The sequence below is a fragment of the Ostrea edulis genome, chromosome 3 (genome assembly GCF_947568905.1).
Source record: "Ostrea edulis chromosome 3, xbOstEdul1.1, whole genome shotgun sequence".
In the NCBI taxonomy this organism is placed as follows: Eukaryota; Metazoa; Mollusca; class Bivalvia; order Ostreida; family Ostreidae; genus Ostrea; species Ostrea edulis.
The window spans coordinates 67,961,374-67,978,368 of NC_079166.1; the positions used below are offsets into that span (position 1 = coordinate 67,961,374).

Sequence of the window (16,995 nt, forward strand, 5' to 3'; positions counted from 1 at the left end):
GCCTCGGTAATCCGGACGCTTCACATTCCGGACGATTTTTCTAGGGAACGGAATTTTTATACGTTATTTTGCATCACTAATCCGGAAATTCGCGTTCCGGATCCGGACGGTCACTTTTTACTACAAAACGTTATAATGCATTGAAAATTGTACCGTTAATCCGGACGGTATTTTGTTTAGGGAAGGCCTGTGCCGGACAATTTTAGCAAGGCGTAAATTATAAAGAAAACAAGCCAAACTGTCTAATTGAAGCGATTACCTGTACCCTGTCAACACCTCCCTATAATTAGGTGGTGTGTGATGATATGTCAAATAGATAGCACGTGCCGATCGAGACATTGTATTCAATTTTAGTGTTTTGAAATACAAGTAAATGTTAACATCATCATAATTTATTTACTAATGCAAATGGTCAAATCCAATGATAGAATGTGTTTAATTCACTATGCATCAATAAAGTATATATATATATATATATATGTACAATGTAAGCACAAGCAAATACACTGAACACGTATTCAATTTTAGTGTTTTGAAATACAAGTAAATGTTAACATCATCATAATTTATTTACTAATGCAAATGGTCAAATCCAATGATAAAATGTGTTTAATTCACTATGCATCAATAAAGTAGGCATATATTGGTTACTTATGTAAAGATAGAAAATATGCGATTCAATTATCCGGACACTTCATTTATCCGGACGATTTTGCTGGGAACCAAAGTGTCCGGATTAACGAGGCTCCACTGCTAGAAATATATATGTTTATTTTGCAAACATTTGTGAACAAAAATGTGTTTTGAAAATAAAGGGAAAAAAGCCTTATTGAGCCTAACGAAGCTACGCCCCTGTTTTTCGCGTAGCGAGCCATTCCTTGGCATCACTGAGCACTCGGAACTCATCGCGTGACTCATACCTTGCACACTGTTATGATGGAGCGTAGGAGAGTTAGCCGAGGATTGCCGATTGTGGCAGCGATTTACCGCGTCTTCCACCCTCATACGAAACATTGTGAAAGAACGTGAAAATACATCTTCGCTAGCCAAGGGTTTGTGATCCGCTCCGCTTCTCTACAAGCGGAGCGGATCATAAACCCTTGGCTAGCGAAGATGGTGAAAATATTTTAGAATCAAGCATCGGTAGCAAGTTTGCAACTGAATATATGTACAGAAGCAGACGCTGCGTGTCTTTCATTGAATTTAAAATTTGTTAACATGGTTATTAAAGTTATGTACGACATATTCAAATTTCAGCCAAACAATAATGGTGAAAGACTTTTGAAGTCTGTCAAAATCGTGATATTTTTAATTGCGAATGAATATAATGAGAGGGAGGGTTGTAGGTTAGATGAATAAGGACATACTCCGTATTATACTTGATATATTGCATTTAACTTTCCGTGAAAATAAATGATATGGCGATTCTAGAACTAATATTTTGACAAAAATATATCTCAAATGAATTAACGAATAATTCTATATTTGCTTTGTGTAAATATAGATAAACCACGAACGAGTTAACATCATTTACATACGCATGTGGTGGCAGGGGACAGTTTCTTTGGTTTTGAAACATGTGGATAGGGGGTATACACCAAAGTCAGATTATGACAGACTAATGAAAAATCATATTTCCCTTTTATGTCCATACTTGTATTTCATATTAGTGTAGTTAATAAATTATGACCCTAAATTACATGTAATCTATAAATACTGGTGCTGGTGCACAAAACATGCTCTGAGCAGGTTCCCCTTTTTTGCTTTGATTTTCCCTCATTTGGGCTAATCCGCACCACCCCCACACCATCACAGTACCAAAAATGGGGATTTAGACACTGTGCACAATCAAGAACCCTATCTGCCCTTCTCAAAAATCTACCTCTCATATGGGGCCATCTACCTTCCCTCACAGCTACAGACCTTTTGCTAGACCCTGCATGTTTTCACCGGAATTTCTTCAGCAACTGACCACGTGTCTTAGTTTCGTATTTGCACCCATCTATATGCTAGGAATCATGGTGACACCTACATGTTGTATATCAACATTTTTACTAAGCACTCAGCTACATTTGACATGCATCCTAAAACTATTGTATACATTTTTACACATGTAATATCACTTCAAATACGGGGTAATTCCATTTTTTGAAAAAGTTGACCGGACCTATAGTACGAAACTGTCCCCTGCTACCTGTGCAACATTTTAGCGGGAATACCTCATGGAAACAGAACAAAGAGGCGATCGACTTGTATCGACACCTGCATCATGAGCTACAAATTGTATCCAGGCTGTTATTTTTAGTCTTTTGCGGTAGGTTTTTGATATTTAACATGTACCGATAAGCGATCAGCTCATGCAGATGTGCCGGGTACCATGGTGGTTAAATTAAGAACTTGGAGAACTGAAAACGCACCTCTAGGCCTAGTTAAGCATTATAACACTTATGCATGTTCATTCTGGTTCACCATACTCTAAAGATTAAGAAACTTTAAAAAGCTCATAAGATGGTGCTGTATATACCCTCCCTTTTTGGAGATTGTGGACGAGTAGACTGTGAGACACTTGAGGCCTTTGATTTTTTTTTTATTTCCTGCATGTAAAATATAGCCTAAGGTTTAGAAGTGCGCCCAGTCTGGAAATAAGGGGTTAAATCGTGATTTTTTTCTTCATTTCTACACAATATAGCTGGAGGATAGAATTGAAATACAAATTAATGCAGTGGCAGATTCAGGGCCTATAATTACCTGCGTAAATTTTTGTGACTTGCACTAAAAAATACCCCCCCCCTCCCCCCCCCCCCCCCCAAAAAAACAAAACAAGAAAACAACCCCAAACAATTTAGTAGAATAACATCAAATGTATCAATTTAATTAAAATCAGATCTCCATTGTAACGGTCAAAGAAGATCTTATAATGATTTGACATACATTAAAAACAAGCGCATAACGATAAACAAATCAATTACCTGTATTTGTGGTTATCCATTGATTTCATTGTTCATAAAGTATAGCTAGAGTAACACATAAAAGTAACCTATAGTAAGCATTCAAACCTTGGATCCGCCACTGCAATTTCTCACATTATCACCAGTGTGAGATCGACTTTACCCATGTGAGACAGCCATGTGAGATATTTCTATATCATATACCTAGTAGTGTATCAGCCCTGATACACCTATCTTGGCTAGGATGAGACAGCTGCAAGTAGGTATCATGAAATAATGAAAACGGGCGAGTTTGGTAAATCCGAAAAAATAAATAAAAAAAATTCACTTATTTCCAATTTTTGTATTAATTAGCAAGCCCCTAGGAGCTGCTTAATAGTAAATACATGTACATGAACAACACAGGGATGGATATGACGAGTTTCTCAGCCAAGCAGTTCAGTTAATTGAAACGACCAGATTCTAGACCACATGAGGGGATGTCCATAATTAATAATCCAATTATTGAGAATTAAATTAAGCTACAAAACCCAGACTTTAGCATGTTTCACAATGCCAATAGTACTGGAAACATAACCATCAAAGTAAATTCACTGAAGGAATGAAATAGTCAAATATCGTTGTACAGTATACCATGTATTTATGTTTGAGTCAATATCCCCCCCCCCTCCCCCCAATTTTTAAAAAAAATGTTTATCAACTTGGTGTGTTTTAGGTATATATCACACTCTAATGTTGATCTCGGACCTGGGATTGACCCCGAGAGTTGATCTCGGCCCAAGCCTCGAGTTACACAAGACTCGTCCTAGACTGCGAATCTTGTCCACTCGGTGGAATTTCCCTTTCTTGCGGGCAGGTATACAAAATAAATCTTCGAGCACATAAAATATACGTATAAAACGTGACAAAAGGTTTTCGGGAGGTCTAATTTTGAGCTCGGGGTATAGAGTAAATCATAGAGATAACCGAGACACTCCGGACCTTCCATACGGTATACACTTTGTTCAATTAGTTATAAAGTATATGCCCAAATGCGTCTTTAAAATTTGTAGTGAATATTTAAATCATATTACAAAAATGCTTATTTATGATATTTTATACACAACAAAATATCATTGTTCATAATTTGAGCGCTTTTTAAATATACAATACAATATCTTGTATAATGATTTTTATTTTTTCTGTACTTTAATTGCTAACTTATATTTATTCTTCTTGGAATACTATCTATACAGCATTCTGTTACTGGTATTCGTGTAACGGGATGTAACTCGTGTATTGTTTTTATCCACATTAAATTACATGTAGATATGTGACATGTGTATTAGAGCAACAAAACAAATAAATAATGATAAATCAAAATGAAAATTATTTTCTTTGTCGTCTTCTCGCCTGTATTTTGTTGTCTTTTTTTACTTTTCGTTTTGTCATCGTTTCGTAATTTCGGGCAATCTCTACCCAGAGTTGTCGTTCCTTGCTCTCACACACCTCTATCAACGTCTGGAGGTTTTCACAAGATTTTTGTAAAATAGCACGTATGCTCAAATAAAGTATGATTTCAACTTCACTTACAAAAATATACGTTAAATGAATAAATACTGAGATGATGTCTCGTCTTTTTGTGACACAAGAAGCGTTGATTTTGGGTTGAAACACGGATATTGTAACAAAAAGACGACAAAATGTGAAATGACACTTGTAAATCAGCCACCATAAAATGTGGATTTTTTTTCTTTCATTTTGGGGGGTGGGGTGTTTTTTTGTTTTTTTTTCTAAAATGTATTTCCATTTGGGTTGTATAGACCTACATAGGTACAAAAAGAATGCATAGTAGGCCTACAGAAACTACAAAGAGTTGCTTGTCCTTCATGTTCCCGATATTTTATAAAGTAGTTCTTAGTTTTATCAGCCGTAAAAAAAGTGGATTTTCAAGTGGAATAACATTGCTTATTTTGAGACGCTGACAGAGGTATGTGTGATAGTGAGTGTAAGGAACGATATGTGTACAATTTAATTGAAATCAGACTTCTTAGATCCGCGCCGTATACTCTGCTACTATTGAGCGTATCTTAGGATCTGATTTTAATTAGATTGAGGAACGATAACTCTGGATAGAGATTGTATTTCGGGGTGAAAAGTCGTTTCTATTTGTCGTCTTTTCGTTTTGTCGTCGTTTCGCCTCAAAATAACAAAAAGACGACAAAATGTGAAATGACACTTGTAAATCAGCCACCATAAAATGTAGATTTTTTTTCTTTCATTTTTTTCTTTTCTAAAATGTATTTCCATTTTACCACTACATGAAAATTATGCCAAATGCTGTTGATATTGTTACAAAATTAGATAAAAAAGAAATTCTGATTATTTGCATGTTTGTTATAGAGGGAAGAAAATGAAAAGAAAAAAAAAAGGAAAGGGAGAGGTGAAGGGTGAAGATAACGAAGTGATCAACTCCATAACTACTACAAAGACTACAAAATTAAGAATAGGGCACGCAGAAACCCCTGGACACACCAGATGTGGGATCTGGTATTTAAGAGGAGTAAGCATCCCATGTCGACAGGTCAAACCCGCTGTGAACCCTATATATCTCGATCGGATAAACGGTGTAATACAAAGCCAAAAACAGCGTGTAAACAACGGCCTCAATTGGTATGAAACATGTCAGACCGAATTTTACCCAATGGCAGTTTATATTGGTTAAATTAGATGGTTACAGTGTACATCTACCATCCAGTTGCAAAATGCCGACATTAATAACATTAACTTATTTGTCAATAACATGCCTGGATTTAAAACTGACCATACGCAGACAAAACTCTTGCATATCGAATCAATTGACAAGACATAACACCATATGCAGGTGATCATGGAATATTGCTACATAAATATATATGGAACGTTAATGGAATCAATCACGGGTTATGTGATTGTATTACCTGTACAAAGTCACGGTATGATAGGCAACACGAATTCTTTTAAACAGAGGTAAAGAAAACAGAATTCGGATACCTATTTCTAAAACATAGTTAATATATCGTATACTTATTCTAAGTTTACATGATAGACACTAAGTGCACATGTAGCATGGATTAACGAGATATAGGGGTATTCAGTGTTTAACAAGCATACAGACTTTTTTAAGTACACTGTAATAACCTACATTATGTATCACAGACAGATTTGTAATTACACCTAAATCAAAATGGTTCACTGTCCAACACACCGTTTTGAACTATGGGTAGGTTGGTAGGAAAAATATGTCGGTATTTGGTCAAGTGTTTTCAACAAGTGCGGACTATTCACTTTTTGAAAGTTAACATGGAAGACATTCAAGCCAACATGCCTAGCTAAAATTGTAGGAAAAATACTCATACTTTAAAATTTGAGATATAGCCTTTCCAGTATGTTGTGTTGCGGTCAAAAATTTGATATCTTGTTTTCTAGAGCTAGTGATAGATATACAAAGACATATAAAAATAAAAAGTCAGAGTGTCGAATCATGAGCTAGGGGGTATTGAAGTAATAGGTAACCTAGTCTCTCCGGACCTCTACCATTCACAGCATACCGAAGTGTTCTTTAAGTATAACTTGAGGTTGGGTTTGAATTATAGTCAATGCGATTTTGAATAAGACATCATTAATTTCCGAGTCATTGATCGAATATTGACTGATCATAGAATTTTTTGGTTGCTTATGTCAGAGTCTTATATTTAGAATTTAGTTGTAATATGTCCAAAGCTATCAATATTTGTGAAAGGAATTAAGCAAGTAGAGATAGAAAGGAAAAAAAGCATTGCAAATTGCCCATACGTTTACTTTCGTTTTGTTATTCAATCGAGTTTTGGAAATTATATATAGTAACGGTGATTTCCAGTGTTATTTATACTGACACGGGACGCATGAAAAAATGGGACAGTCTCTTGAACCCCTCCCTCTTCTGAAGAATATGGAAGATTCCATTTCAGACCTTCCTTTACCTCCCCCCCCCTTCCTTCTTATGAAACAGGAGACACCGAAGAAATCTTGAAATGACTGCGGGAGTACTCTGTACTTCATAAACATGTACTACATGTCCTATATATACATGTATTATTGTATGATTATTACAGGGACTTTCGTAACGCATGCAGGATTGCGTATTTTGTTGTATTTTAATTTTTTTTAATTTTTTTTTTATAAATAAGGGATTAAATCGTGCATGTGTACACACGTAATGTCTACACAATACAGCTGAGCATTAGAATTGAAATACAAATTAATGCAGTGGCAGATTCAGGGCCTAGTTACCTGTCTACAGATTTTTGTGACTAAAAATAAAAATTAGTAGGACAACAAAAGTATATAAAGATTTGACATAATACAAACATACAACTGCATCAAGATAAACCAATCAATTCTTTTATTTTTTGTTATCTTTTGATTTTATTTTTCAAAAAGTATCGGTAGAATAACTCATAACAGTAACCCGGCAAGCATAAACACCCTTGAGAGGGTAGGCAATCTGGGTTCAAATCCCAGTGCATTTTATTTCTTGACACACTATGCAGGTGATTCCAACTGCAAATTTTAAAGAAAAACGACAATCTGGTTTTATATCGATTTATATAAAGTAGAAAACTACAATTTACATTGACAACACAGAACATCAATGCAATAGATGCACAATAATTTACATGGACATCGCAGAACATTAATATACAATAGATACACATTTTTTTTTATATTAAAAACAAGTACCGGAAACGGTACATAATACGCCGGACAGAAGTTTATACAAGGCGTTCATTTTACGCTATGTGGATTGATCGAGGCAGGCTACTGACAAACAAGTTGATATTACAGAGGTTTCAACAGTCTCGTTTAAAGTCAGCATTTCGCAAATTCTATGGTCGTTATAATGATCTAGGTTGCCAATACAACTCATCATTGGATCAAATGCTGTCTTGGCATGTTTCATATCGATTGTTAGATCGTTCTTGGCACACTGATTTTGACTACGGATTACTTCATTTACCAGATCAAGGCATAGGGTTAACGGCGGATGTGACCGATCGACAGGGGATGCTTACTCTTCCTCGGCACCTGATCCCACCTCTGGTATGTCCAGGGGTCCGTGTTTGCCCAGTCCTTTATTTTGTATTCCTTACAGGAGTTATGAGAATGATCACTGTTATCTTCGCCTTTCATTGTACAACTTTACTGAAGGTAGAACAACTTGTTGAAGCCTTATGTCCCACCGGGGACGAAGAAGATAAGTAAGTAAATAACTGAAGGTAGAGTCGGCCATCATTTATCTGTGACATATTTTCCTTGGTATCGTATGAACAAAAGGTCTTAGCTTAATAACCATGACAGGAAGTAGATAGACACACCAAGAGCCCTGTATGTAATTTCTTACCCCACAACTGAATTCAACAACTTTTATGTTTTTTACAAGCATCAAAGAATATCAAAAAATGTTGGGAATCAGATTCCTTGCAATACGCAAGTTGTGTACAAACGTTGTTTACGAAGGCTTTACCTTGAAAACTGTGAGATGGATTGAATTGACAAATCATATACATGTACTCATTTTGTAATATTTCTTACAAAGTTCAACAACCGGTAATTTTCTCAACAATAAGCATATCTTCACTATCAGTAAAACCATCTGTGAGATAAGAAGGTCATCACTTAAAAATTATGGGAGGACTTCAACTGTGAAATTGCAAAAGAGGTCGAAATGGACCAAAATGTCAACATGATCTAGAGTGACCCTTAAAGAAGCTACATAGCAAGTTTCAGCTTGATATATGACCAAATTAAATGAAAACCCCGAACGGACAGACGGCAGGCATCAATGTACCACTGCCACATAAGTTGTCCCAATAAAAGTAACAATAAATCAAAAGATCTTGTCATTTATTACTCTGGGAGTGGGAAAAGTGATAGCTTCTTCTTATCGTTTATTCTTCTTTAAACAAGATACCAGGATATTCTGTAAAATTTAGGGGTGGGCGCCCACTCAAATCCGCCAATGGGTGAGATTTCTTTTTATTAAATAATGCAAGTAGTTATTTTCATTATATTAAAATAAGAAATAGAATTTTAGCAGGAAAATTGGTTGGTATTTTCAATACACAATATCATTTTCAAAGAGAAAAATGTAATTTTAGTAACACTGGAATGACCCTGAACACATTATTATAATGATATTTGAAAAATATCTATAAATATTATCTAAATCAACAATAAGAACAAAATAAGTATGTAATAGTAAGCACGGATATGAATTCTATCAGTGTGACAATCTACACCCGTGTGGCTTTCTACACCTGTGTGACTCTCTACACCTGTGTGACTCCCTACACCTTTGGTATTCCATACGCCCATGTGACTCTATACACCTGTGTGACTCTATACACCCCTACACCCATGCGACTCCCTACACCCGTTTGACTCCCTACACCTGTGTGACTCCCTACACCCGTGCGACTCCCTACACCCGTGTGACTCACTACACCTGTGTGGCTTCCTACACCCGTTTAACTCTCTACACCTATGTGACTTTCTACACCTGTGTGACTCACTACACCTGTGTTACTCCCTACACCCGTTTAACTCTCTACACCTATGTGACTTTCTACACCTGTGTGACTCCCTACACCCGTGAGACTCCCTACACCCGTATGACTTTACACCCGTGTGACTCCCTACACCTGTGTGGCTTCCTACTCCCGTGTGACACCCTACACCCGTGTGACTCCCTACAACCCGTGTGACTCCCTACACCCGTGGGACTCCCTACACCCGTGCGACTCCCTACACCCGTATGACTCTTTACACCCGTGGGACTCCCTACACCCGTGTGGTTTCCTACACCCGTGTGACTCCCTACACCTATGTGACTCCCTACACCTGTGTGGCTTCCTACACCCGTGTGACTCCCTACACCTATGTGACTCCCTACACCTGTGTGGCTTCCTACACCTGTGTTACTCCCTACACCCATGTGACTCCCTACACCCGTGTGACTCTTTACACCCGTGTGATTCCTACACCCGAATGACTCTCTATCTACACCTGTGTGGCTTCCTATACCCGTGTGACTCCCTACACCTATGTGACTCCCTACACCGGTGTGGCTTCCTACACCCGTGTGACTCCCTACACCTATGTGACTCCCTACACCTGTGTGGCTTCCTACACCTGTGTTACTCCCTACACCTATGTGACTCCCTACACCTGTGTGGCTTCCTACACCTGTGTGACTCCCTACACCCGTGTGACTCTCTACATCCGTGTGACTCCCAACACCCGTGGGACTCCCTACACCTGTGTGACTCCTACACCTGTTTGGCTTCCTACACCTGTGTGACACTCTACATCCGTGTGGTATTGTTATTGTATGTTTTTATAGTCCATGAATTGGAATTGTGTATAAAAGTTAAGGTAGCAGGGAACAGTTTCGCACTATAGGCCTGGTCAACGTTTTCAAAAAATGAAATTACCCCGTATTTGAAGTGATATTACATGTGTAAAAATGTATACAATAATTTTAGGATGCATGTCAAATGTAGCTGAGTGCTTAGTAAAAATGTTGATATACAACATGTAGGTGTCACCATGATTCCTAGCATATAGATGGGTGCAAATACAAAACTAAGACACGTGGTCAGTTGCTGAAGAAATTCCGGTGAAAACATGCAGGGTCTAGCAAAAGGTCTGTAGCTGTGAGGGAAGGTGGATGACCCCATATGAGAGGTAGATTTTTGAGAAGGGCAGATAGGGTTCTTGATTGTGCACAGTGTCTAAATCCCCATGTTTGGTACTGTGATGGTGTGGGGGTGGTGCGGATTAGCCCAAATGAGGGAAAATCAAAGAAAAAAAGGGGAACCTGCTCAGAGCATGTTTTGTGCACCAGCACCAGTATTTATAGATTACATGTAATTTAGGGTCATAATTTATTAACTACACTAATATGAAGTACAAGTATTGACATAAAAGGGAAATATGATTTTTCATTAGTCTGTCATAATCTGACTTTGGTGTATACCCCCTATCCACATGTTTCAAAACCAAAGAAACTGTCCCCTGCCACCTTTAAGAGAATGGCATTTTTCGAAACCCATGGAATTCAGTCAATTTCATTAATATTATAAAGATAAATGTATTAGATATGTAATACAACCCTTTATTTCAATAGATGTATCACATTAGTGTCACAATGGTAGACAACAGAGTCAAGGGGGGTAAGCTATGCTTTAGTACTATGGAAAACCAGAATCTGGTCAAGTATCATAGTGACATGTAAGTACATGTAAATAAGCTTAGTGGTTAAAATAATGTTATTTGGGGTACTTCATATACTGTGTATTCTTTTTACATAGATTACATGTAGTTTTACATGTTCTAAATTGTACTGATTGACAGGTCTCAGGTACAGTAGATCACATTTCTTCTCAGCACCATGATACATATTTATGAAAAAATACTTGCAGATAGAGAAATAAGTCATTTTAGAGACATTTTGTACACAAAAAACAGTTAACACCATTTTCTCATTTATGGGTGGTACTTGTAAACAAGCCACCTCTCCTTTGACATTTGGCTGAATTGCATGAATCTTTAGTTTTCACTATTAGGATGGCATAGAATAGAATGTAAGAAGAGAACAGGTATTCAAAATCTTGTTGGGGAGTTGTTTACTTAATTAGAGCATATTTCAGGTCTATTTATATACAGTATGTAAAGAAGTAGACAGTGAAGTGGGAAATTTTCTTGATTTTAAGAGCAGTTATGTCCCTTTATCTCTCTCTAATCCATCATTTTCTAGACAGGTTCTCATGATTACATGTTCAGCATGTAGCACCACATATAAGGTCACTTTTACCATAGATACAATATGCTTGTAATATTATTTGTTAGGCACAGGGATCTTACTCGAACACTCTCATCACTCTAAAATGACAACATCATACACAGAAATGTAGGGTTTTTAAATAATTTTATTGCGTACACATTTAGGGCGGTCGACATGATGTATTGGTGTAGTTTCACTCAGAATAAGTCAGATTTGTCAAAAATGGGAGTTGACGTCAATGACATGAGATGTCAGAATTCTTAAAGGTAGCAGGGGACAGTTTCGCACTATAGGCCCGGTCAACGTTTTCAAAAAATGGAATTACCCCGTATTTGAAGTGATATTACATGTGTAAAAATGTATACAATAATTTTAGGATGCATGTCAAATGTAGCTGAGTGCTTAGTAAAAATGTTGATATACAACATGTAGGTGTCACCATGATTCCTAGCATAAAGATGGGTGCAAATACGAAACTAAGACACGTGGTCAGTTGCTGAAGAAATTCCGGTGAAAACATGCAGGGTCTAGCAAAAGGTCTGTAGCTGTGAGGGAAGGTGGATGACCCCATATGAGAGGTAGATTTTTGAGAAGGGTAGATAGGGTTCTTGATTGTGCACAGTGTCTAAATCCCCATGTTTGGTACTGTGATGGTGTGGGGGTGGTGCGGATTAGCCCAAATGAGGGAAAATCAAAGAAAAAAAGGGGAACCTGCTCAGAGCATGTTTTGTGCACCAGCACCAGTATTTATAGATTACATGTAATTTAGGGTCATAATTTATTAACTACACTAATATGAAATACAAGTATTGACATAAAAGGGAAATATGATTTTTCATTAGTCTGTCATAATCTGACTTTGGTGTATACCCCCTATCCACATGTTTCAAAACCAAAGAAACTGTCCCCTGCCACCTAAGAATGGGAATTTGTAGATCAACAATAGATATACAGTGACTCGGAATGTTATGTAGGAATTTGACGGACAAGGGACATAACTTGCGGTGAACTGTTGGTTAATTCGTGTAGGTACACACAGATAGATACATTTTAATCAACTGAGGATTTTCTTATTTGTTTTATATTTTTTATTATACACATACATGTAGCATGTCTAATGTACTGTGACAGTTTTGGTTTAATTGACATTTAAATTGTTAATTCATTACCTATGTTTATGCTACTATACATCCTGTAGATCATCATTTGTGTAAGGTCTGAATCTGATGTAAATTGTTCACTTTACTATTTTTCTCACATGTAATGTTTATACTGTTGAATTTGCCTCCATCTTGTCAATCATTCCAAAGTTAATTTGTTTCCTAACTTTTCATTGGTTTAAAGCTAGTGCCTTAAACTCATCAGAAATCGTTTTAGATTTTCACCCTGCAGTTTTCAAAGTCTCTTAGTTAGAGTCATTTTCATTGGTTAGAGTTAGTATATAAACAGTGACAGCGGCAGTTTCAAGTCTCTCTTTGCTAGGGACTAAAGAACTCACAGGTTCGTGCTCTCTCTATTCTTCTCTTCTTCTCTTGGGTTAAATCCCGGACTGCTCGTGCAGTCTTATTTTTTTACCTGTTTAGGAAATAGTCTAAATTCTTTAAGATGTAATTTAGTCCCTGGATAGAGTCAGACTGGTTCAAGGTTGAATTAGATATCCCTTTACAACTTGGTATAGCATTGTAGTTATTTTTTTATGTAGAGAAATTACTGAGCTTAGTGCCTTTTTGATACTTAGGAATTTACATACAGTTGTGCTGGTATAGCGAGCCACCATGTGCTTTAGGGTTTGTTAGGTGTTGTATGGAAGCCTATTCCCTTCTCCTTTGATATTTTTTAGGCCATAATATTTTCATTTCCCCCGTATTTATTTTGGTTATTTAAATTCATTTTGGTTATTAATTACTCAGTGGTCAATTCATCTTCGTTTTTTTAACTCATATACCTTTCTATTTTATCTACATTTTTGGAGATTATTTTGAAAACTTATATGTTATTTGTTGTCAATCAAATTATTCAGTATTATACTATAATAAATGATCTGTTGAAACTTTCAAACTCTCTTCTTATTCCAAGGTGTTGATCATAATTTAGGAATCTTATATCTGAACCTGGGTTGAACAAAAACAGGACCAGTCATTGTAAATTGACATTGTCAGTGGACTTAGTCTGTTCCTTAGTATTACGCCCTTCAGTACAGAGTTTAAGGGTACTTTGATAGTTTTTATGCTTTGGGCAGACCGAGTACACTTTGCGGCTGGAAACAGACTGGTTCCCGTTACAGTACATACGTAATGTGAATAAGCACAACACGCGAATTACTTCCCGTTATACAACTATCAGTAAGAGAATGTTGTGTCAATATTATTCCATAAAGAATAAATAAATGTTAGCAATTAGAGTAGAAATACAACATAATCATACAAGATATTGTATTGTATTTTAAACAAGCATTTAATTTATTATAAAAGAAATAATGATGTACACATTTTCATTAATAAGCATTTTTTTATATAACGATTTAAATATGCACTACACATGATTAAAGTCTCGTCAGATCATATACTATAAGTATAACCCACTTATCTTTCTCGTACATGGAAGGTCCGGAGTGTCTCGGTTATCTCTATGATTTACTCTATACCCCGAGCTCAAAATTAGACCTCCCGTAAAGTCTTTTGTCACTTTCAATACTTTCTATGTTCGAAGATGTATTTACCATCCCAGTGGGGGTGCTGATGCAAAAGAAACGAATATAATTGACATTACCAATTACAATTTCTTGCGGAAAAACATCGCAGTATCATCGGAAACTACTTGTTTTTAACGTGAGAAAACACGTGGGTTCCGACGATGACATTGCTATGGAGGATCCAGGATGAGGTCTGGAGACTTCAGGATTTTGATGCTTTTCAAGTTAGTTTTATGGGTTACTCTAGCTATACTTGATGAATAATAAAATAAACAGATAACCACACATACCGGTGATTGATTTGTTATAATAACAAATCTTATACATTCGCTGTAAATTGATCTGCTAATTTTTTCTTTTCTTTTAGTCACAAAATTCTACATATACATGTAGGTAACTAGGCCCTGAATCTGAATTGCATTTTAATTATATTTTCAGCTGTATTGTGTAGAAATGGAACACTTTCACGATTAGGCCCATTATTTTAGTTTTTATACTGTATTGAAGCGCATTTCACCTTTATATTTTACACACACACACACACTAGACATTACACACTTCTGTATGTGTTATGAAAGTCAGTTAGACCTAGTCATATACTAGTTTATATAGATACAGTACATGTAGTACACATGTAGGAAGGACACGGAGTACTCCCGCAGTCATTTCAAGATTTATTGGATGTCCCCTGCTTCAGAAGAGGGAGGGATTTAAGGACGATCTGAAATACAATCTACCATATGCTTCAGAAGAGGGAGGGGTTCAAGAGACTTCCATATCTGTCACATTTCTTCTCTGCGTTTGGTGTCAGTATGAATAACACTGGAAATCACCATTACTATATATAATTTATATCAAAACGAAAGTACATGTACGGGTTATTTAATTTGCTATATTTTTTCTTTCTTTTCTTTGTATCGCTACTTATTTTACTGCTGTCACAAATCTTGATAGCGTTTGAAATATTACAACTATATCAAAAATAATATGTTCTAACATTAGCATCCAGAAATTTCCGTGATCAGTCAATATTCAGTTCATGACTTGGACATTAAAGACGTCTTATTCAAAATCGCATTGACTATAATTCAATTCCAACCTCAAGTGATACTTAAAGAACACTTCGGTATGCAGTGAATGGTAGAGGTCCGGAGAGACTAGGTTACCTATTACTTTAATACCCCCTAGCTCATGATTCGACACTCTGACTTTTTTTGCCTAATCATAAATGTTAGCAATGCCTTGAATATCCTTTCTTTCTTTCCTTGTTTACGAGATATAAACCAAAGTACTGAAAGACACTGTAGGACTGTAGTGGCAAAAAGGAGAAACGACAAGACAAGTTCATTATCCTTCATTTTCGCACAACTACATGTAGATGATATGTTTTCCGTAAGGAAATAATAGAAATGGATTGAAAATATGTCATAAAACTGTTAACCATGTTGAAATATAAAATATATATGACGTTGATAAACACAATATTGATTAGTATAATTTTTTATAACTCGACATATGCATGATAATGATTATCGTTAATACTCGTGGACACATGTAAAACGTCGATATATCTAAATGTCGAGTTGGAGGTGACAACTAGATATTTTTTCTTCTCATGTAGAAGCTTTTAAATAAATTCTGCCTCAAAGGAATATAAAACAGGTCATCTAACAAAGGAGTACAATTCGTGCCCATGGAAATTTCAACAGACTGTTGGAAGACCTGATCACCAAAAACTGCGAAGATATCAATTGATATCAAAATATCTTGCTGTGACCTTCAACAAACGATATCAATTGATATTTGCACATTCTGTATATACAAAGTAGAAGGACATCTAGTCTTTAATCTAAAAATCATTACATGTCATCTGTTATATCAGCACAAATGAATGTAATAATACAAGTTGAAAAAAAATCTCTGTAATAATGTCCAATATACAGTTTTGGTAATTGCCATTCATTTCAACTAACTAAAAGGTAAATCACTAAAATGATGCAAGCAAAAAAAATTAAAAAAAATAAAAAATTCAGGGCTTTCCACCATCTGTGGGTTTAGAAAAATGAAAGAGCTTTCCTGTTCTTTAAAAAGAACAATGTAACGGCAATAGAATCTGCAAAGCAGTTGAAACCCCTGTAACAACAACCTATTTGTCAGTAGCTTGCCGTAGTTTCACATTTGATCAATGCAGAACATGTTCTAGGGTATCGAACAACCTGAGAGACATAAACACGATATATAGGTGATAGTGGAACATTGCTACAAAAATATAAGCAGTTTACGATGAAAAGCTGAAGTCATCACGTTTGTCATAAAGTTGAATTGTCAGTTTGTCTTTAACATCCCTGTTCAATGAAACATACTAATATGAAGCAGTTATGGAAGACTATGCAGTGCCATCTATTTCCAATTCACGGAGATATATTGAATCAACATAGACTGAAAATGAACATTGTTAATAGCTAAAACTTTATCCATAGTTGAAGGTGAGAGTAAGATATTTTTTCTCA

The 16,995-nt window shown here is 36.1% G+C and overlaps 1 long non-coding RNA gene across 1 annotated transcript; it reads left to right on the forward strand.

Annotated features, from left to right (window-relative positions):
* Positions 1–2,228: 2,228 nt before the first annotated feature.
* LOC130052754 (uncharacterized) lies at positions 2,229–6,434 on the forward strand. Its single transcript, XR_008801143.1, has 2 exons — positions 2,229–2,314; positions 5,331–6,434. It is a non-coding gene; the product is annotated as an uncharacterized LOC130052754 (long non-coding RNA).
* The last annotated feature ends 10,561 nt before the right edge of the window (positions 6,435–16,995 follow it).